The sequence below is a fragment of the Oncorhynchus mykiss genome, chromosome 15 (assembly GCF_057628025.1).
Source record: "Oncorhynchus mykiss isolate SJ-2025 chromosome 15, ASM5762802v1, whole genome shotgun sequence".
Lineage (NCBI taxonomy): Eukaryota > Metazoa > Chordata > Actinopteri > Salmoniformes > Salmonidae > Oncorhynchus > Oncorhynchus mykiss.
Window position 1 is genome coordinate 64,268,245 of NC_143036.1, and position 22,041 is coordinate 64,290,285.

At 45.9% G+C, this 22,041-nt stretch overlaps 1 protein-coding gene across 1 annotated transcript in view; it reads left to right on the top strand.

Annotated features, from left to right (window-relative positions):
* The first annotated feature begins 9,199 nt into the window (after nucleotides 1-9,199).
* Nucleotides 9,200-22,041, top strand: part of LOC110490488 (muscarinic acetylcholine receptor M2) — a 72,583-nt gene continuing 59,741 nt past the window's right edge. Inside the window, exons 1-2 of the mRNA XM_021563897.3 lie at nucleotides 9,200-9,422; nucleotides 13,571-13,721. The gene's annotated coding sequence lies outside the window, so the exon portion shown is untranslated. The remainder of the gene's footprint in view (nucleotides 9,423-13,570; nucleotides 13,722-22,041) is intronic.

Genomic DNA, 22,041 nt, shown 5'->3' on the forward strand with positions numbered 1-22,041 from the left:
CTACACGTTCTGGGAGCCTGGTCTGTAGGAAAGGGTAAACACAAAACAGGGGAAAACCATGGCCCACCTTGCCTGGCGAGGGTTAAGTCTCCTTGCCGCCCGGATGTACTCCAGATTATGGTGGTAATCCCCTCAAGCTAATGTCTCCACGCCTTCAATGCCTTGACGACAGGCGACCAAGCACCCTGCGCACCAGGGACACATGCTCGGCACATGTAGCGGAGTATATCAGAATGTCATCAATATACACCACTACACCCTGCCCGTGCAGGTTCCTGAAAATCTCGTCTACAAAGGCTTGGAAGACTGATGGCGCATTCATCAACCCGTATGGCATGACGAGGTACTCATAGTACCCTGAGGTGGTACTGAAAGCCGTCTTCAAGTCCTCTCCCTCCCGGATATGCACCAGGTTGTAAGCGCTCCTGAGATCTAGTTTGGTGAAGAAACGTGCACCGTGCATTGACTCAATCGCTGTGGCTATGAGTGGTAGAGGGTAGCTATACCTCACAGTGATCTGGTTCAGACCTCGATAGTCAATACACGGACGCAGACCTCCATCCTTCTTCTTCACAAAAAATAAACTCGAGGAGGAGGGTGAAGTGGAGGACCGAATGTACCCCTGACGCAGGGATTAGGAGACATATGTTTCCATAGCCACCGTATCCACCTGTGACAGAGTATACACGACTCCTGGGAAATGCAGTGTCTACCAGGAGATTTATCGCACAATCGCCACGTCGATGGGGTGGAAATTGAGTCGCCTTTTTTCTGGAGAAGGTGAGCCAAATCTGCATATTCAGGGGGAATACGCATGGTTGAGACATGGTCTGGACTCTTCATCATAGTAGCACCAACGGAAACCCCTAAACACCTCCCCGAGCACTCTCGCGACCACCCCGTGAGAGCCCTCTGTGTCCAAGAAACAGTGGGGTTATGACTAACCAGGGAAGGTCTAGCACCACGGGAAATGCAGGAGAGTCAATAAGGAAGAGACTAATTCTCTCCTTGTGACCCGCTTGCGTCACCATGCCCAGAGGAGCAGTGACTTCCCTAATCAACCCTGACCCTAATGGTCGACTATCTAAAGCGTGAACGGGGAAGGGCACAGCCACGGGAACAGTGAGGATCCCTAAACTATGGGTGAATGCTCTCAATAAAATTCCCAGCCACGCCTGAATCGATGAGCGTCTTATGCAGGCAATGCGGGGAAAACTCAGGGAAAGTGACATACACAAACATATGTGCAACAAAGGGCTCTGGGTGAGAATGGTGGCGGCTCACCTGGGGTGATGCCAGAGTGCCCTGCCTGCTGCCTCGATACCTAGCGAAACCAACCCGGCACCGACCCGGCAGTGTGACCACAGATGGTGCATGAGCTGGATCCCCCTTCGGACTCCCTGCGCCCTGCCCCTCCCAGCTCCATGGGTATTGGAGAGGGGGTGCGTGGGGATGGAAACAACAGACCCTGATCTGAACACCCATGGGTAGCCAGCAGGTTGTCCAGCCGGTCTGTAAGGGGTGTGTACTGGCGGCAGAGAAGTCAGACGCAGGAGAGCAAAAACTGTGTTTCCAACGGCGCAGTTTAATAACAAAACCCAGCGGAAAACAGAACAATCAACAAATGGGTACATAACCCGACGCACACCAGGACAGACGTGCACAAACACTTACAATAAACAATCACCGACAAGGACATGAGGGGGAACAGAGGGTTAAATACACAACATGTAATTGATGGTATTGAAACCAGGTGTGAGGGAAGACAAGAGAAAACCAATGGAAAATGAAAGGTGGATCAGCGATGGCTAGAAGGCCGGTGACTTCGACCGCCGAACGCTGCCCGAACAAGGAGAGGGACTGACTTTGGCAGAAGTTGTGACAGATACGAATATGTACAGTATTATTTACTGTAAACACACTATACACTATAGGCATATGCGTCTTATTGCTGAAGCTGAGAGCATGTTAATGGGGCCGTGGGCCCTGGGTGGGAACCCAGACAAAGAACACAAAGGCTGATCAGACAAACATAGCACAAACATAGTGCAAAGAGTGGCTACCAGGTCACTTGACTGACACCAAAATACACCTATTATGGGCTGATGCTAACGAAACGTTACATACACTCATTACTGTCACCCACCAGTCAGAAATTTGAGTGAGACCATTAGGGAATGCAGGAACTAAAGAACATTGCACCTTATTTCTGAAGAAAGCAATGTTCATCCATGTTGCAACAGCAATGCATTCATGCTAATATGTGTTGTAATTGCATGATAGTCAGGCCCCATGTGTCAACAAGCTCTGTTCAGCAGAGTGCTTATTAGCTGGCGGGAGACTTCGGGAAATGTGATTGGTCATGCTTCAAGCAGCAAGAGCTGTATAACCAATGGAATTGGATGAATAATTTCAACATCTCATCCCCTTCGCTTTATGTGATGTTTTGCACTTAACTATGTTATATTACATGTTTGATTTGGTTATAAACCAATGTCCTTCCTTTTCAGTGGTGGATTAAACCAATGAGTAACCTAGCAGAACAAATTGTGTCAGATGCTTGTCCCTGGCTTCCATGTAAATGTCTTCCACCTGCCTCTTCATTGATTTGTGCATATTTTGTGAGATGTAGCGTTTCACTCTCTCTCTTTCTCCCTTCACACCTCTCGTCGCCAAGGTCCCAGGTGGATTCAGAGCAGCTCAATTTGTCATTGACTTGTCAGGCCTGAATAAGACAAACTGCTCCATGCTCATTTATCTGTTATAACACCATACCCTGAGGATTCTGGGTCAGGGGCTCACTGAGGGTATACGTACGTTACAATGTATTGCTGATGTTAGAGGTTCATGTAAAAATATATGATAGTACCATAATATCATGTGTACTCTCTAGGATGCACTGCCCAACAGTATTGTAGTGCTCTTCACCCCTGCCCCCGATAGTCCACAGTGTGTGTATGGTTATCACACCTGCTTTAGCTGGTCAAGGTCTGGATGATCCGTTGAAAAGTAGAAATAGGTGTTTTGGCACTAGGTTGGGTCAAATAGCTGCATACATCGCAGCCCTCCAGGATATGTATTGATACTGGAGCAGGGAAAAGGGAAATCATATGTTACTATCCTCCCCCAAAGGGATACAGGACTGTGACTCTGACTGAACAGCCCAAGGGCATGGTGTCCAGCGGAAGAGAAAATGACAACATATTCCATATTTCCAGTGACATTCTTGAAACCTTGCTAGAATGTTGCCTACAGCGTTAGTTGAGATGAATCACATTTAGGCCATTATTACTGTAGTTTTTAACTGGTCAATGTGAGACTACAAAGACACATTCATTCAAGTTTTATTTAATTGTGATGAATGATAAAGAAGGCCCAAAGAGTTCCACCTGACATGTAAGTTACACTGCTGTTAAGAAATTGAACGGATTTTTATTGCCTCTCATCTCCTTGAGAGAGCATTGCTTTGGGGTCTCCTGTAAGTGCAACTCCCTCCATTCTCTCTGGGGGCATTTATTGACGGCTACAGATACAGGATCTTACATTTTTTTTTACAATCGCTAAGATCCATTTCTCAATACGTAGGTCACTTTTTTAAAACTCTTCACACAGTTCTCCTAACCAACTTTCAGTTCGGCACAGCAGTTAATTTCACATCCAAAATGCACTAAAACTACCAAAACACTTCATACATGTCTGAAATCAACTAATTATTCCATAACACTAGCAAAGGATGTCACCCAACACTTTGTCACTCATAAAACAATAACCTAAAAAACACTATCAACCGGTAGCATTACACAATGTTTTCTTTTGTAAAATGTCTTTATAAAACAAGAATGACACCTCTCTACGGTTTAGTCATCCAGCATTCATTGCGACGGGTAGCCTAGTGGTTAGAGTGCTGGACCAGTAACTGAAAGGTTGCTAGATGGAATCCCCGAGCTGTCAAGGTAAAAAAAATCTGTTGTTCTTCCCCTGAACAAGGCAGTTAACCCACTGTTCCTAGGCTGTCATTGTAAATAATAATTTGTTCTTAACTGACTTGTCTAGTTAAATAAATAAAATATATATAACATTTTAAAACTTGAAAAATTGTGTCCATGTGGGACATTTGATCATGTGGATGGTGATCATAAACCTTCCACCTCCACGAGGAAAACAATTCCTCTATGGGGTTGAGGAATGGAGAGTAAGGAAGGAGGAAAATAATTCCTCTATGGGGTTGAGGAATGGAGAGTAAGAAAGGAGGAAAATAATTCCTCTATGGGGTTGAGGAATGGAGAGTAAGGTGGGAGGAAAATAATTCCTCTATGGGGTTGAGGAATGGAGAGTAAGGTGGAAGGAAATGTGACACCATCCTGGGATGGGCTGCAAACCACTCTGTGACTGCACCGGAGTGGTGAAATGCCACATTGTCCCATACAATTACAAACGTTGGCTGATTTCGCCTCACTGCAACCCTTTCCTCACCTGGCACAACCTTCCATAGAGGTCATCCAGGAATGAAATGAGATGCTCTGTGTTTTTTGGCCCAATTAGTGGTTTGTGTAACTGCAATTCATCAGAGAATATTGCTGCACACATTGTGATGTTGGCACCCCTCTGGCCCAGGATATCCACTGTGGCTCTTTTCCCAATCACATTCCTTCCCCGCCTCTGTGTTTTGGCCAAGTTAAAACCTCATCCACAAAGATGAATATGTAGGATGTTTGCCTGGCTTCAATCCCCATGACTCTCTAAAATGAATCCACAAGGCAACATAAGAGTTAGGCTATCACGGTAGCTTTCATTATAACTAAAAACATGCCATTGTGTTCTCAAAGGAAAGGGTGTACAACTGCTTCATCCTGACTTGATGTTGTTTCAGGAAACTAGAAATAGTTTTATGCTTACATTGTGAATATTTCCAAATGTAATGTTGTCTGCCAACACTCTGTCCCGAATCTCTGTGAGGTTTATGCCATTGTTTATGATGACCATATCAACGATTGCAGTTTCCTGCACAACGGTGAAAATCCTACCTCTCCTGCCTGTGGGAGGCAACCACACAAGTGGGTTTGAAGGCTTTGCTCAATTGACTTCTGTAATGTGCAGTTCACTCAGATGCCCTTGCAGAATGCACATCTTACCTGTTGTTTTGCTGGAAATTTCTCACAATAGATGCCACTGTTGAGAGTTCCAGATTTGGCTGCACTCTCAGACCAGCCTCTCTCATTGATATACAATAATTTATTACATTAGAAATCATAGTAGCCTTAATCTCATCTGAGACTGTAGCTCTTGATCTTCCTCTGCCTTCTTCCACCACGCATACGTACTCCTCTTCCTCTCCCAACCACTCTTCCTCTGTCAGCCACTTCTCTATCTCTGGCTGGGTCCATGTTTACATTACAGTACAGCATTATTCCTAAAATGTCCCCTTTTGTATAGACGGTAATACAATTGAAAGACCTGGGTGGGTGTTCAGCTACGATGGGAATCAGCTGTGGTTGGTCTAATTGTTTTGATAGTATTTCATTTTTTAGATTTGGAATATATTTCAACACGGTATTACTGTAGAAATGTAGCAAATTGCTATCTTATTCAAATGTGTGTTATGTTAGGTTTTGAACTTAAGTTTAACAGTTTTGAAAAGAGTATGTAAACATGTGCAAATTGTCCTGCATAGAGTTTTTGTGGTGGTTGTGTCTGAGTGAGAAAATAATTTATGAAATTTGAAAGATGTAGTCATTGAATGCATTTTGTGCCAAAGCAATGAAAAATGATCCACAGTTTAGCCCACATATACTGCTGTTGTGCACACAGTGTGAAGAGTTTTGAAAAAGTGACCTAAGTATTGAGAAATGGGTCCTAGCGATTGTAAAAAAAAAAAACTGTAACTTGATCCCTCTTTTGTTGCTGACAATTTTCCTGCACCCCAATGCAGATGATCTTCCTGATTTTAAATAAATTAGCTGCAATTCCACACTAACACAAGGTTATATTAACAGCATTGCACTTTTCATGTAGCCTACTGTCGGCCAGCTAATAGCCTAACTACCGATCAAGCAACATTATAGACAAAAAATGACAATAGTATTGCTGCAGGATTATTTAGCTATCACAATATAGGTCAAATTAAGATTCTCTGAGCCCCAGGATTAATGAGTGTCCAGTAACTCAAACACACTGTGTCAACCAGGGGAGCACTTGAACATGAGTATTTGAAGAGGGCCATGTTGATATCCTGATGTCAATCATGACACGGCTGCAGACAGGGCTCTAGGGTTCCATTGGGACTCCCCACTATACTCCACCTCCCCAAGGCCTGCTCTTGGGAAAGAAGAGCATTACTGGGTTATTACACTGGACTGGATTGATGGAAGAAAGTTTTCACTCACATGATCCTCTATATTTTGCAACACTGTGCTTGAGAACATACAGTAGGGCTCTGAATACATACAGAGTGGAAGAATAGCCCCTTAATTAATCTTTGGGTTCACGTGCGTGTCTTTAACACATCTTAATTTGATGAAAGACAGTCCATCAACAGAAGACACTCTCTCCATCTACCCTCTAATTGAGGCCAACCTTTCAGCTGTCTCTAGTGTGCCACTTCAATATGCTGTTCTTGATCATTCTCTCCTCTTTTAATCCACCTGTTTGGGGTGACACTCTTTACGCACGTGTGTAAGACACTGTGTGTGTGTGTGTGTGTGTGTGTGCGCAGCATGCATCAGACTGTTGTCCTATGTTTCCTGGTTCTTGTCAGACTTGATTAATAACAGATTTAACAAGAGCATTACTAACACCAGCTTTTCAGGGTCGTCGGGCACCCCAAAAATATGAGGTGGCACAAAGTACAGTGCTTTGGGAAAGTATTCTGGCCCCTTCCCTTTCTCCACATTTTGTTACGTTACAGACTTATTCTAAAATGTATTAAATCTTTTTTTTCCTAATCAATCTACACACAATACCCCATAATGAGAAAGTGAAAAGTGGTTTTTAGAAATGTTTGAAAATGTATTACAAATAAAAAACTGAAATACCATATTTACATAAGTATTCAGACCCTTTGTTATGAGACTCGAAATTGAGCTCACGTGCATCCTGTTTCCATTGATCATCCTTGAGATGTTTCTACAACTTGGAGTCCACCTGTGGTAAATTCAATTGATTGGACATGATTTGGAAGGGCATACAGTACACCTGTCTATATAAGGTCCCACAGTTGACAGTGCATGTCAACAAAAACCAAGCCATGAAGTTGAATGAATTTTCAGTAGAACTCCAAGCCAGGATTGTGTCGAGATACAGATCTGGAGAAGGGCCTTAGTCTGGGAGGTGACCAAGAACCCGATGTTCACTCTGACAGAGCTCTAGAGTTTCTTTGTGGGGATGGGAGAACCTTCCAGAAGGGCAACCATCTCTGCAGCACTCCACCTTTATGGTGGAGGCCTTTATGGTGAAGTGGCCAGACAGACAGAAGCCACTCTTCAGTAAAAGGCACATGACAGCCCGCTTGGAGTTACCAAAAGGCACCTAAAGACTCACAGACCATGAGAAACAAGATTCTCTGGTCTGATGAAACCAAAATGTTATTATTTTGCCTGAATGCCAAGCGTCACGTCTGGAGGAAACCTGGGACCATCCCTACAGTGAAGCATGGTGAATGCAGCATCATACTGTGGAGATGTTTTTCAGCGGCAGGGACTGGGAGACTAGTCAGGATCGAGGGAAAGATGAATGGAGCAAAGTACAGAGAGATCCTTGAAGAAAACCTACTCGAGAGCAGTCAGGACCTCAGACTGGGACGAAGGTTCACCTTCCAACAGGACAACGACCCTAAGCACACAGCCAAGACAAACAAAGGAGTGGCATCGGGACAAGTTTTGAATGTCCTTGAGTGGCCCAGCCAGAGCCTGGACTTTAACCCGATCTAACATCTCTGGAGAGACCTGAAAATATTTGTGCAGCAACGCGCCCCATCCAACCTGACAGAGCTTGAGAGGATCTGCAGGGAAGAATGGGAGAAACTCCCCAAATAAAGGTGTGCTAAGCTTGTAGCGTCATACCTAAAGGTACTGAGTAAAGGCTCTGAATATTTCTAAAAACCTGTTTTTGCTTTGTCATTATGGAGTATTATGTGAAGATTGATGAGGGGCGAAAAACTATTTAATACATTTTAGAAAAGGCTGTAACATAACAAAATGTGGAGAAAGGGAAGGGGTCTGAATACACTCCGAATGCACTGTACATGAGGGTGGCTGGGTGCTGGTTGGAGCAGTTTGCATTTTTCAAACACCTGAAACACCTGACCCATAATCATTATGTTTAATTATATGCATGTCTAAACATACCTCTTGAGCTGTCTGTATATGCTTCTAAATATGCTTCTCTGCATCTCTGCTAAAATCGGGGTAAAAGATATATATGAATGTGAGTCTTATTCAGTACATTTTGTAATTGCTTGCTTTTCTAAAGTGTACCAACCTTGTCAGAATCATGCCAGTTAAGATAGAGTAGCTAGCTTGTCTAACTAACTTGATTGATAGCCTGTAAGCCATCAAAATTGCTTGGTAGCTAGTATTATTACAAAGAAACAACAACAATAAATAAAAAATGAAACAGGACAAATCTGAGGACGCCCATGTGCTCCCTATGGTCTTGACGGCTCTGTGCGCAGTCAAAGCTGCGCTCATAGAGCATGAGTAGGCATTGTTCTGGGGTAGGTTAAATCGTTATAACCAGCGGCTAAACAAATCTCATATCACTGAGAGTGCTGTGCAGTTCAGCACGTACGGGCAAATGGCTAAACTCCTTTATATCCTCCTCTGCAGAGGTGTGTTTTGAAAACGATCAGCCAGCAGCTTTGCCTTCTTATTGACTTTCTCCCCCAGTTTTCTTGCTCAGGCGTCGTGTGCGCTCTCCATGGTGCTGAAAGGCATTCACGTAATCCGCTGAAACGAACAGCCTTGGCTACCCAGACGCCATTTCACAAGTAATTCAAATCAATTTTTGGAACATACAGCGCACAAACAATGCAACCATGATAGGACATATCATTTGTGTAGTATACAATATAATTATCACTCAGTTTGCAACTCTGCATACAATCAGTGTATAACATCACCGTCGGTTTTGTTCGTCAAAAAGCAAGACAGGTACGCAGTGGATTTCACCGGCAACAAATATTATATGAAATGCTGCACTGTGCACCGCCCCCCTCTAACTCTCCCGCTCTCTCTATCTGTCTCTCACATACGCTATCTCCTCCCTCGCCACTTTCTCCAGCCAAGAAGCTATCTTTGCCTCCCCAGCTTTACTCTACAAGCATGTCCTCAGACTTGCAGCCGTGTGATGAAGCGAACCAACTGACTTCCAGAGAGCACCGGATGAAGGAAACCCGCTGCACGAGTAGCAGAAAAGCCTGAGAGCAGGTAATTAACTCAACAACATATGTCCCGCAAAACTTAATGATGTTTGGTTAGAGAATGGAGAGAAATGCACACGATAAAAATTCGCTCAGTCAGTGTACCGGGGCAGAACATTCGTGTGTAATGTAATTGTGCAATCTTTATAGTAGTCTGTACCTTTGGAAGTTTTTATATCAATTTACTTGGGATACATGCATAATGTATCAGCATCAGTCGTGGCAGGATAGTGACAGAACTTTGTGCGCAACAAGCAAAGTTCGACTTGACCTATGGTATATGAGGGTCTTTCTTGGGCATTCACCACATTATACTGAATCAACCGATGCTATACAATAGACAATGTCGCATAGGAGTCATATTTCCTATCGGGGGATGTAATAAACGTGTTTATCAGTGACATGGGAGTGGAGATGGTTTGCGCTTTAGACATGGGTATCTGTATATTGTGCCATGCCATGATGCGGAATGGAATTGTCACATTGCGCAATGAAATTCAGCTTAGCAAATAAATAAATGATCATAGTGCTATGGAGATTGTTTTCTATTACCTGCTGTTGTCGTCAATATTGGAATGATTCTCTTTTATTTTGGAAAAGTAAAAACTATTTTATTCTCATATGATCCATATCTTATTTTCAGTGGATTGTTTCTGCATCCAACAAAAATGAAACGATATATACAAATGTGGTATACAATGTTACGATAATACATCTTTCATTAGTTGTCTTAATAATTACAATGATCATAAATGGAATATTACATTTTCCACCATTTGCATGTCTGTTGCCGATCCATCCATGGAGCGGTTCCTTTCTCTATAGGAATGGTATTGCGCATCCCCGTGCCAGGCACCTCTCCAGCAAGACAGAAAGCATTTCGTGAGAGTTGGCAAATTGTTTTTCAAAGCAAGTTCAACAGTATCGAATTTCCCGCTTGGGCTAGTACAACTGCATTGCTCTAAGATGTTATTCTATTGTGCGACACAAAGAGGGTATACCATTTAAATATGCCATTGATTTGTGTTTTGTATATGTTAATGTGTTTATATATTTAAATAAAAATATAAAATAATCGTAGTCATTTTGCAGTGAAGTATGAAGCATTCGGAAGTTGACTCATGATTTTGACTCGATGTCCTTGATTTGGAAACCTTCATACCTCGTGCAAATACGATTCTGTCCATACAGAATGGTATTGCTGTGTCCCCTACCCCACAAAGGAAGACAGGGAATAGTTTGTCGATTTCGTCGTCAGACTCCATTAATTTATGCATGCCACCATCATAACTATAAATGGACAGCACGCTGCATGAACATACGTTCATATGTTCAAGAGAGGATTTTCAATTATTTCACCCAATGCGCAATGACTTTACTCATGGTTGTTTTGCAGTGGTGATGGGAGAAGGGGATCGTTTTAACGACAAACAACAGGGTTTGTTCAACTGTGATGAAGCTGCATGTCTCACTGAATGTGCGCGTAAAAGCGCGCTTGGCACTGCGCGAGCAACCCCGAAGGATGAGTTTGGAAAATGGCTGGTGCGTTTTGACACAGATTAGCAGATTGTATGATTGTACAACTGACAGCATTAACAGTAATGAAATCAGTGAGCGATTCCATATTTCTCAACAGATCAAATAAGGGGGCTTGCCCCATTATCTAGGTTGCATGATGTGTTCCGAAATTGCGTCAAAATCAAGTTTTGAAATGAGCCACTGCTTTTGTGTTTTGAGGTCGCTGGAAGCTGGTGCAATTCCTCACGATAACGTCACAGTCGTGTCAAGCCTTTTGAGGTTGGAAAATAAAAATATGCTTTGCATCGATTACCATCCCCATGTGATGTATGGGTCCCTGTGATCTCCAATAAAACTCTGGTCACACTGCGGGAGAATAAATGTGCCTGGCTATTCATAAATAGCCCCATAGACTCACATAAGGATATGCATTTATCAGATCGGGTTAAAGACACACTGTCTCGACTGTCCCGCCTGTAACCTGTGAAATATGATTGTTTTTGATCGAGTTGATAGGTGATGAGAAAAAAAAACATTTATTTTATAGGTGAAGAATCTGTGCTTGCATTACTTATTGGTCTCCCAATTCTAAATGACGTTGGCCATTTAACAGATTGGATAGGGGGCGAACCCTTTGAAGGCGGATGCAAATGTTCCTCTTGTTAATGTGTCTGGTGTGTTTTATTAATTAGTGCACTTGATGCATTTGAGGTCCAGGTGCAGGTTGAAAAGCGTGGTCATCATTTATAACATAAAGGCACGGACTCTGCACTCTCTCTTTTACTTGCGTAAGTGCACTGGTAATTATTAGGAACAATGTTACCCTGAATTCATTGTTGAAATTAATTGGTTTTGTGAGATAAAGACTGGGCAGACAACACTAGACCAATTGAATACTGAATAATTGTTGGTAGTGGTTTGGTTCTTGCAAAGTGTATTTAGTTCTGGTACAGCTTGGCTGATAGGGTGCATTCTGGTGCTCACAATTAAGAGCCTTTAACAGAATGGTTATTTGTATTGCCTTTGCGCAATATTCGCAAAATAACATGCACGAGTAACCTAAATTCAGCAAAAAAAGAAACGTCCCTTTTTCAGGACCCTGTCTTTCAAAGATAATTCGTAAAAATCCAAATAACTTCACAGATCTTCATTGTAAAGGGTGTAAACACTGTTTTCCATGCTTGTTCAATGCCCCATAAACAATGAATGAACATGCACCTGTGGAATGGTCATTAAGACACTAATAGCTTACAGATGGTAGGCAATTAAGGTCACAGTTATAAAAACTTAGGACAGTAAAGAGGCCTTTCTACTGACTCTGAAAAACACCAAAAGAAAGATGCCCAGGGTCCCGGCTCATCTGCGTGAACGTGCCTTAGGCATACTGCAAGGAGGTATAAGGACTGCAGATGTGGCCAGGGCAATAAATTGCAATGTCCGTACTGTGAGACGCCTAAGACAGCGCTATAGGGAGACAGGATGGAAAGCTGTCCTCGCAGTGGCAGACCACGTGTAACAACACCTGCACAGGATCGTACATCTGAACATCACACCTGCGGGACAGCAACAGAATGGCACCAACAACTGCCTGAGTTACACCAGGAAAGCACAATCCATCAGTGCTCAGACTGTCTGCAATAGGCTGAGAGAGGCTGGACTGAGGGCTTGTAGGCCTGTTGTAAGGCAGACGTCACCGGCAACAACATTGCCTATGGGCACAAACCCACCGTCGCTGGACCAGACAGGACTGGCAAAAGTGTTATTCACTGACGAATCACCGTTTTGTCTCACCAGGGGTAATGGTCGGATTCACGTTTATCGTTGAAGGAATGAGAGTTACACAGAGGCCTGCACTCTGGAGCGGGGTCGATTTGGAGGTGGAGGGTCAGTCATGGTCTGGGGCGATGTGTCATAGCATCGTCGGACTGAGCTTGTTGTCATTGCAGGCAATCTCAACGCTGTGCATTACAGGGAAGAAATCCTCCTCCCTCATGTGGTACCCTTCCTACAGGCTCATCCTGACATGACTCTCCAGCATGATAATGCCACCAGCCATACCAGCGAAGAGCCCGGATCTCAATCCCATTGAGCACGTCTGGGACCTGTTGGATCGGACTGTCAATATATTCCCATCATTATACATGATCGATATCACATTAGAGACGCAACCACTAAGAGTAAGCATAATTTCCCTATGCCGTTGTGGTTTATGACCATGATTATCTCATACTGTACTGTAAAGGCATGTACTAACCCTTAGGGTAAGACGCTGTATAGGGCTCATAACCTATATTCTATAGACTTGGAGATCTGTATCAGTGTGAATATGTTATGTTGCATATTGGCTGCTGTGCATGACATGCTGGCTTACTAACAATGTGAGTAAAGAGGAAGAATGGGATTTGAGTTTGTGTGTAGGGAGCTATTCATTTATTCATTTTTACCTATGAGGATGTTTTTTATACTTGTTCATTTTTGTTTTACACTCATTCTCCAACATATCTACACCAACTATGAGATAGATGTGGAGTTTGTTCAAAGTCATCCCCCTAAAGGTGGGACATATTGACGGGCTATGTTTATTTGGCAGAGAGAGTTACCATTCAGTGAGATGCTATTTGTGTGTTTTCTCTATAGGGGCACCCCAAGTTGACCCCATCCGGAGACTTCTTCCTGGGCTGAACACAATGGAGACTATTTGACAGTGGAAGTGGAGGTTTACTGTACAGTAGCTCAGCTGGAGTTCCTCACCCCTTCATGACATGCAGTGAGCCGATGCCACTAACAGGTATGGTGGACAATTGTAATTAAGATTAATGACCTAGTGTGATTTTTAAGTTGTTGCTGCTCCAGAACCTATTAGGTAGTTCAACTTTTCCTAGATAGATTTCATGTTTTGCATATATGCCATCTATAGAGTTATGGTCTGTTAGGAGAGCAGCAAGTATCTGCTTGAGAGGGGCCACTTGAACAGCTCTTGAAGTCCTACAGGTTCCCTGCCTCACTTGATAGAGCAGCTGTTAAGAAGCAGAGCAAACTAAGGTAGCAGGCATAAAATAAACACCTGAGCGGGGTCGCCACATTCTGTTTTCAAGGGGAAAGGAAGCTAGTTTGAAAATACTGTATCCCTGAAAACAGGATGTTTCCCCGCTGAGGGTGGGAGCAGAACAGGCATGATGATTAGTCACTTGTTTAATACAATTGCAAAATTAACACATAATGCACTCCTAGCTTTGCCTATACATTCCCACCATGTACGCACCATGTATGCTCACTTTTAAATTAACCCAGGCTCTAATGGAAAGTTCGAGAGGCTGGCACCAGGGGTGCATTTGATATAGCAGCGAGGAGCAAAGGTGTATTTTTAAAAGTTTACATTTAGTTGGTTGTGTGTTTGAATCAACGGACGGAGGCCTTTAGAGCAGTAACCCAGCGGTGGTGATCGAGCAGTGGTGCGGTGGTGGGGCTAATCGAGTAGTGGTGCGGTGGTGGGGCTGATCGAGCAGTGGTGTGGTGGTGGGGCTAATCGAGCAGTGGTGTGGTGGTGGGGCTAATCGAGCAGTGGTGTGGTGGTGGGGCTAATCGAGTAGTGGTGTGGTGGTGGGGCTAATCGAGTAGTGGTGCGGTGGTGGGGCTGATCGAGCAGTGGTGTGGTGGTGGGGCTAATCGAGTAGTGGTGCGGTGGTGGGGCTGATCGAGCAGTGGTGCGGTGGTGGGGCTAATCGAGCAGTGGTGTGGTGGTGGGGCTAATCGAGCAGTGGTGTGGTGGTGGGGCTAATCGAGCAGTGGTGTGGTGGTGGGGCTAATCGAGCAGTGGTGTGGTGGTGGGGCTAATCGAGCAGTGGTGTGGTGGTGGGGCTAATCGAGCAGTGGTGTGGTGGTGATCGAGCAGTGGTGCGGTGGTGGGGCTAATCGAGCAGTGGTGCGGTGGTGGGGCTAATCGAGCAGTGGTGCGGTGGTGATCGAGCAGTGGTGCGGTGGTGGGGCTAATCGAGCAGTGGTGCGGTGGTGGGGCTAATCGAGCAGTGGTGTGGTGGTGGGGCTAATCGAGCAGTGGTGCGGTGGTGGGGCTAATCGAGCAGTGGTGTGGTGGTGATCGAGCAGTGGTGCGGTGGTGGGGCTAATCGAGCAGTGGTGCGGTGGTGGGGCTAATCGAGCAGTGGTGTGGTGGTGATCGAGCAGTGGTGCGGTGGTGGGGCTAATCGAGCAGTGGTGTGGTGGTGGGGCTAATCGAGCAGTGGTGCGGTGGTGATCGAGCAGTGGTGCGGTGGTGGGGCTAATCGAGCAGTGGTGCGGTGGTGGGGCTAATCGAGCAGTGGTGCGGTGGTGATCGAGCAGTGGTGTGGTGGTGATCGAGCAGTGGTGTGGTGGTGGGGCTAATCGAGCAGTGGTGCGGTGGTGATCGAGCAGTGGTGCGGTGGTGATCGAGCAGTGGTGCGGTGGTGATCGAGCAGTGGTGTGGTGGTGATCGAGCAGTGGTGTGGTGGTGGGGCTAATCGAGCAGTGGTGCGGTGGTGGGGCTAATCGAGCAGTGGTGCGGTGGTGATCGAGCAGTGGTGCGGTGGTGATCGAGCAGTGGTGTGGTGGTGATCGAGCAGTGGTGCGGTGGTGGGGCTAATCGAGCAGTGGTGCGGTGGTGATCGAGCAGTGGTGTGGTGGTGATCGAGCAGTGGTGTGGTGGTGGGGCTGATCGAGCAGTGGTGTGGTGGTGATCGAGCAGTGGTGTGGTGGTGGGGCTAATCGAGCAGTGGTGCGGTGGTGGGGCTAATCGAGCAGTGGTGCAGTGGTGGGGCTAATCGAGCAGTGGTGTGGTGGTGGGGCTAATCGAGCAGTGGTGTGGTGGTGGGGCTAATCGAGCAGTGGTGTGGTGGTGATCGAGCAGTGGTGCGGTGGTGATCGAGCAGTGGTGCGGTGGTGATCGAGCAGTGGTGCGGTGGTGATCGAGCAGTGGTGTGGTGGTGGGGCTAATCGAGCAGTGGTGCGGTGGTGGGGCTAATCGAGCAGTGGTGTGGTGGTGGGGCTAATCGAGCAGTGGTGCGGTGGTGGGGCTAATCGAGCAGTGGTGTGGTGGTGGGGCTAATCGAGCAGTGGTGTGGTGGTGGGGCTAATCGAGCAGTGGTGCGGTGGTGGGGCTAATCGAGCAGTGGTGCGGTGGTGGGGCTAATCGAGCAGTGGTGCGGTGGTGATCGTGCGGTGGTGATCGAGCAGTGGTGCGGTGGTGATCGAGCAGTGGTGCGGTGGTGATCGAGCGGTGGTGGGGCTAATCGAGCAGTGGTGCGGTGGTGATCGAGCAGTGGTGCGGTGGTGATCGAGCAGTGGTCCGGTGGTGATCGAGCAGTGGTGCGGTGGTGATCGAGCAGTGGTGCGGTGGTGATCGAGCAGTGGTGCGGTGGTGATCGAGCAGTGGTGCGGTGGTGATCGAGCAGTGGTGCGGTGGTGATCGAGCAGTGGTGCGGTGGTGATCGAGCAGTGGTGCGGTGGTGATCGAGCAGTGGTGCGGTGGTGATCGAGCAGTGGTGCGGTGGTGATCGAGCAGTGGTGCGGTGGTGATCGAGCAGTGGTGTGGTGGTGGGGCTGATCGAGCAGTGGTGCGGTGGTGGGGCTAATCGAGCAGTGCTGCGGTGGTGGGGCTAATCGAGCAGTGGTGCGTGCGGTGGTGATCGAGCAGTGGTGCGGTGGTGGGGCTAATCGAGCAGTGGTGCGTGCGGTGGTGATCGAGCAGTGGTGCGGTGGTGGGGCTAATCGAGCAGTGGTGCGGTGGTGGGGCTAATCGAGCAGTGGTGTGGTGGTGGGGCTAATCGAGCAGTGGTGCGTGCGGTGGTGATCGAGCAGTGGTGCGGTGGTGGGGCTAATCGAGCAGTGGTGCGGTGGTGGGGCTAATCGAGCAGTGGTGCGGTGGTGGGGCTAATCGAGCAGTGGTGCGGTGGTGATCGAGCAGTGGTGCGATGGTGATCGAGCAGTGGTGCGATGGTGATCGAGCAGTGGTGCGGTGGTGGGGCTGATCGAGCAGTGGTGCGGTGGTGGGGCTGATCGAGCAGTGGTGTGGTGGTGGGGCTAATCGAGCAGTGGTGTGGTGGTGGGGCTGATCGAGCAGTGGTGTGGTGGTGGGGCTGATCGAGCAGTGGTGTGGTGGTGGGGCTGATCGAGCAGTGGTGCGGTGGTGGGGCTAATCGAGCAGTGGTGTGGTGGTGGGGCTGATCGAGCAGTGGTGTGGTGGTGATCGAGCAGTGGTGTGGTGGTGGGGCTGATCGAGCAGTGGTGTGGTGGTGGGGCTGATTGAGCAGTGGTGTGGTGGTGGGGCTAATCGAGCAGTGGTGTGGTGGTGATCGAGCAGTGGTGAAATAAAATTGTATTTCTTGCTTTGTATGGATAATCTGAGGCAGCAGCGATGGAGGCTTGTTAAGGAAGAGTATGTAATTAAGCTAAAATGGGAGAATGGAATAAGAGCATGTGCAAATCTTCCACTCTAACGTGTTGAGCACAATGGAGTGGTAAGGAAGTCCTCTCCAGACGGTTTCTTGAGCAGCTACATTGACCATGCTAGTCACCATCACTCAGAACACAGAGATGTGTTGAGATACAGCATGCCCATCTCCGCTCCAAATAAGTACTTACGTTGCACGTTGCATGATTTCCTGATACAACTCTGTAGCCTATATCCTGTAACAATAGGGTTCTCGCAAGCCTGCGATTCAGCTCAAGCAACATCGAAAAAATCGGACAATCAAACCTGTCACGGCAAATACAATCCAGCTGAATTGTGCTGTCATAACAGCAGTCATTACACCTGGAGCAGGTGATGGGTTATTTATCTGACGTTGAAGGAGTCAGAACTTATATGGGGTGTACCGGAGGAACTCCACAGCACTGAGTGATGCTCCTCCAGATCTTCGTCTAGCACTGTGAAGTATGGATCAAATAAAATAGTGTCATTGCATTTCCTACAAAGACTATAGAAGGTCGTTGAACTAAGCGGTATGTCGTATTTCTTCTTCTGTGCATAACAAATGTTGAAGAGATGTAGTGACCCTGTAATTGGTTGTAAAACCCAAGCTTGCTGGTTAGTATTTCAGGGCTCTCTAGTCTATACGGTGGTGAATTACACTACCTCAGACGAACCCAGTGATGATTGTAGTGTAAAAGCTTGATAGAATACTTCAGAAGCCATAACTCTTCAAAATTGGTTCTAGGTTATCTGTTTAGTGTCCCACAGGGGGAGACCTGAATACATTAAATCATGCAGGTTGGCATTTATTGGGATGACTCATGTACTGGAGGAAGCTCTGCGGGGTAGTCACTAGCTGGCACTGCCACAAAGTCATACAATCGGATTTTAAACGCATCCCTAACCGTAATCTTAACCCTTATCGAAACTCTAACCTGTACTACACTGCTAACCTTATGCCTAACCCTAACCTTAAATTCAGACCAAAAAGCACATTTTGGTTTTCATGGTTTCTTAACAATATATAGCCAATTTTGACTTTGCCGCTGGCCCATCTAGTGGAAATCGCTCAGCTCCACCTCCAGGACAAGATTCATTCCAATAAATGTCAACATGCTTTAATCATGGCCGGAGAAACTGTAAGATCTGTTGATATCATTGTAATGAATCATCCACAATGTATCTCTCTCTCTCTCTCTAAGTCTCTTTCCTGGTCCCCTCCCTCTGAAATAGGCAGGCTTCTAAAAGTTTGCAGTGTTTTTGTGGTGCACCGTGACACTGTTCCATTCTAATCAAGAGGGTTCACTGCATTTACCCGTGGGCTAGCAGCTAGCCTATCAGCTATTGTTGGGACACAGCTTAGAGATGGAAGAACGAGCTTCCCCACTGCTGTCTGTAAACAGTGCCGAATCCTTTGTTGTACCATAACAGAGAACCAAGACTGCTTAGTAATAGTAGTACTACTAAGTATTAGTGCCATCGATATCACAATATATTTTTCTGCCTGTTTTCGGTTCTCAGACACAGCTGAGGAAGCCTCAGGTGTTCATAAGTCCTGCCACTCATCCAGTAATAATTCCGGCTGCCATTCCCGGTGCTTAATTGCACTAAGCCTCGGTACCGGATAAATCCGGCCCTGCTCTTCTAGCTCCATTATTATTGGCTCCATAAACATTCAGCAGTCCCCGCTCCCGTTGGAACCATGGCGGAGCAGTGACATTGTAATTTTCCAGCCAGATCTAATTCCTCCATGATGTAGGATTGGAAGATTGGATGACAGAAGACATGGAGAAATGGTTTTCCCTCCCTGCCTTCTGACCTCTCACACACAGGTTGGCTATTGGAGTTACATTTGATGGCGAGGGTCACAGAGAATGAGTCCAAGAGGGGAAAGTACTGTATTAAGGGGTGATTATTTTTCCCAATCCCCCCCTAGACTCAGTAGGTAGATAATGATACAGCCAGCCTGGCTCATCTGGCTGTTATTGTTATCAACTCTGCCCAGACAGAATATACTGCTCTATAGGGACGTTTTCCACTACAGTGCTACTGCTGTTGCTGCTGCTGACCCTGTGGATGTTTGTGAGTGAGCCTTGTGACAATTTCTCCTCTTTCGGGTCATGAACACTAACGAGCAATTAGACAGGAAGAGGGACGATGATACGAGGCTGAAAAATGTCTCCCTAAAGTCCTGGTGAGTTTGAGCTCTTTCAGGCAGAGTCTGACAGGACTGGGCCTTTAATCATTCACAGCCACTAACAGGACCAGTGAGACTGTCTGAATGGGTTTGTGTTATGTCAGAAAGAACTATAGCATCTCAAACATTTGACCTACACACTCCAGGAAGCACGTACAGATACACACACACTTACACTCATAGTCACACCACACACACACACACCACACACACACACACACACACACACACACGCCCGTCCTTTGCCGGTCCTTTTTTCTTCATTCAACATTCCCTGGATCACTGTCATCATCTGGTGCTATCTAGAACCTAATAGTGTTCTTCAGCTGTCCCCATAGGAGAACCCTTTGAAGAACCCTTGTTGGTTCCAGGTAGAACCCGTTTGGGTTCCATGTAAAAACTTTTCCATAGAGGGCTCTACATGGAACCCAAAAGAGTTCCACCTGCAACCAAAAAGGGTTCTCCTATGGGGACTGCTGAAGAATCCTTTTGGAACCCTTTTTTCTAAGAGTGTACCTTACAATGATGCCCTCTTTCTCCTGGATACTGGGCTCCCCACAAAGGTTGACATGTCTACCAAGGTGATAGGTTAATCATGTGTATTTCTTTAATTAATTCAGCATTTCCCCTGTCCTAGTGGATCTGTTGTTTTCCCATTCTCAGCCATTCACTTTCAAGAACTAAGTGTTTTCAGCCCCTATTTAAAGGACTAACATGGTTTTAAAGGTCATTCTCACACTTTAAATTCAATTGTCTTCCTAAAAGGCCTAAACATCTTAATTACAAATCCTATTATTGTAAACCTCTGTGATTCTGTCACCTTTGCCCTGGTCCTGTCCTCCGTCCATTAAGGAGCCCTAAATGCCCCCCACTCTCGTCAAAACTAGAATGTTTTATTTAGTTCTCTGTTCAGTAGATACTGCCAAAACGTACCATTGAAAGGAAGTGGCACGAAATTACAGCATCAATCCATTTTTCCATTTAGTCCTGTTGCGAGCCTCTTGCAACATAAATACTATCATTTTTTTTTTAGGGAATATTCAGAACTGCAGAATGTGTCAAAGAAGCAAAATTGCCCATGCAATTTTACAAAGCAATTGTGCTTCTCCTATCCCAGTGTCAGAGAAGAAAAAAAGGCAATGTGCGAAATTAAACTTCAATTAGAGTAGTGGAGAGACTACTGCTTCACACAAAAGCTCAATTTTGTACAGGCCCACACGCTCTCACCAGCTAAACACAGGCCCTGAACTGAAGATAATGACGGAATCATAGCAGAGAAAAATGCTCCTGTCCAAGATGCTGGCTAATTTAAGGAGCAGAAAGGGAAAGGGAAAGGGGGATACCTAGTCAGTTGTACAACTGAATGCATTCAATTGAAATGTGTCTTCTGCATTTTTGTTGTTGTCAGCTCTGGGATTCGATCCAGCAACCTTTCGGTTACTGGCCCAACATTCCTACCCCAGAAGTGGTGGATCATGTTGAACGCGTGTTAAAACCGAGTAATACTAATAATGCAGGCAATGATCATTTGAGGTTACAGATTTTTTTTTTTTTTTTTTTTTTTTTTTACCTTTATTTAACCAGGCAAGTCAGTTAAGAACAAATTCTTATTTTCAATGACGGCCTGGGAACAGTGGGTTAACTGCCTGTTCAGGGGCAGAACGACAGATTTGTACCTTGTCAGCTCGGGGGTTTGAACTCACAACCTTCCGGTTACTAGTCCAACGCTCTAACCACTAGGCTACCCTGCCGCCCCATTCAGCAGTGCCTCAGTTGATTCTTGTGCATTTGTGAGTGCAGACCTGTTTATACTGTAGCTTCAGGTATAACTCATCTCACCTTTTGTGTCTTTATCCACTATGTTGTGTAGTAAAGCCCAGTTCTTTTATGTGCTCAGCTGGTTAGATTTACTGCGGCTGTCCATTCTGTCTAACTATACGTAAACGCAAGACAAAGTCCAGATAACGGTTGTAAAAACCGCTGTCTTGTTAGTCTTGGGTGGCATTTCATAGATGTCTGTTATTTTCTTGTTATTTCTCAGAAAGAGGAAAGATGTGTGTCTAGCTGTGCCCGGGGGGACAGTGGAGGGAAATCACTGGAGGATGTAGATATATCCCAAGGAGGAAGAGCGACTGGGACGAAGAGGAAACAGGGTCATGAGATACTTCCACGATCAAAACAAGACCAGGACGACTCCAGACATGAGATTTCAGAGACTAAGCCATAAGCACAACATGTCCGGATCATCCAATACCTAGATATCTAGCTAACTTTCTCAACCTCAGGCTGTCAGTGAGAGAAACGACCAGCCATTTGGCCTATAGACCTGCTGCACACAGATCCATGACTCGACCCGACATTCATGAAGAAACCATTGTGGACAAAACTCTTTCCAGGTGGCTGAATTGACATTTGGAATAAATGCCATGGAGAAAGAGTGTATTTCAGCCATTTGTGTGCGTTTTA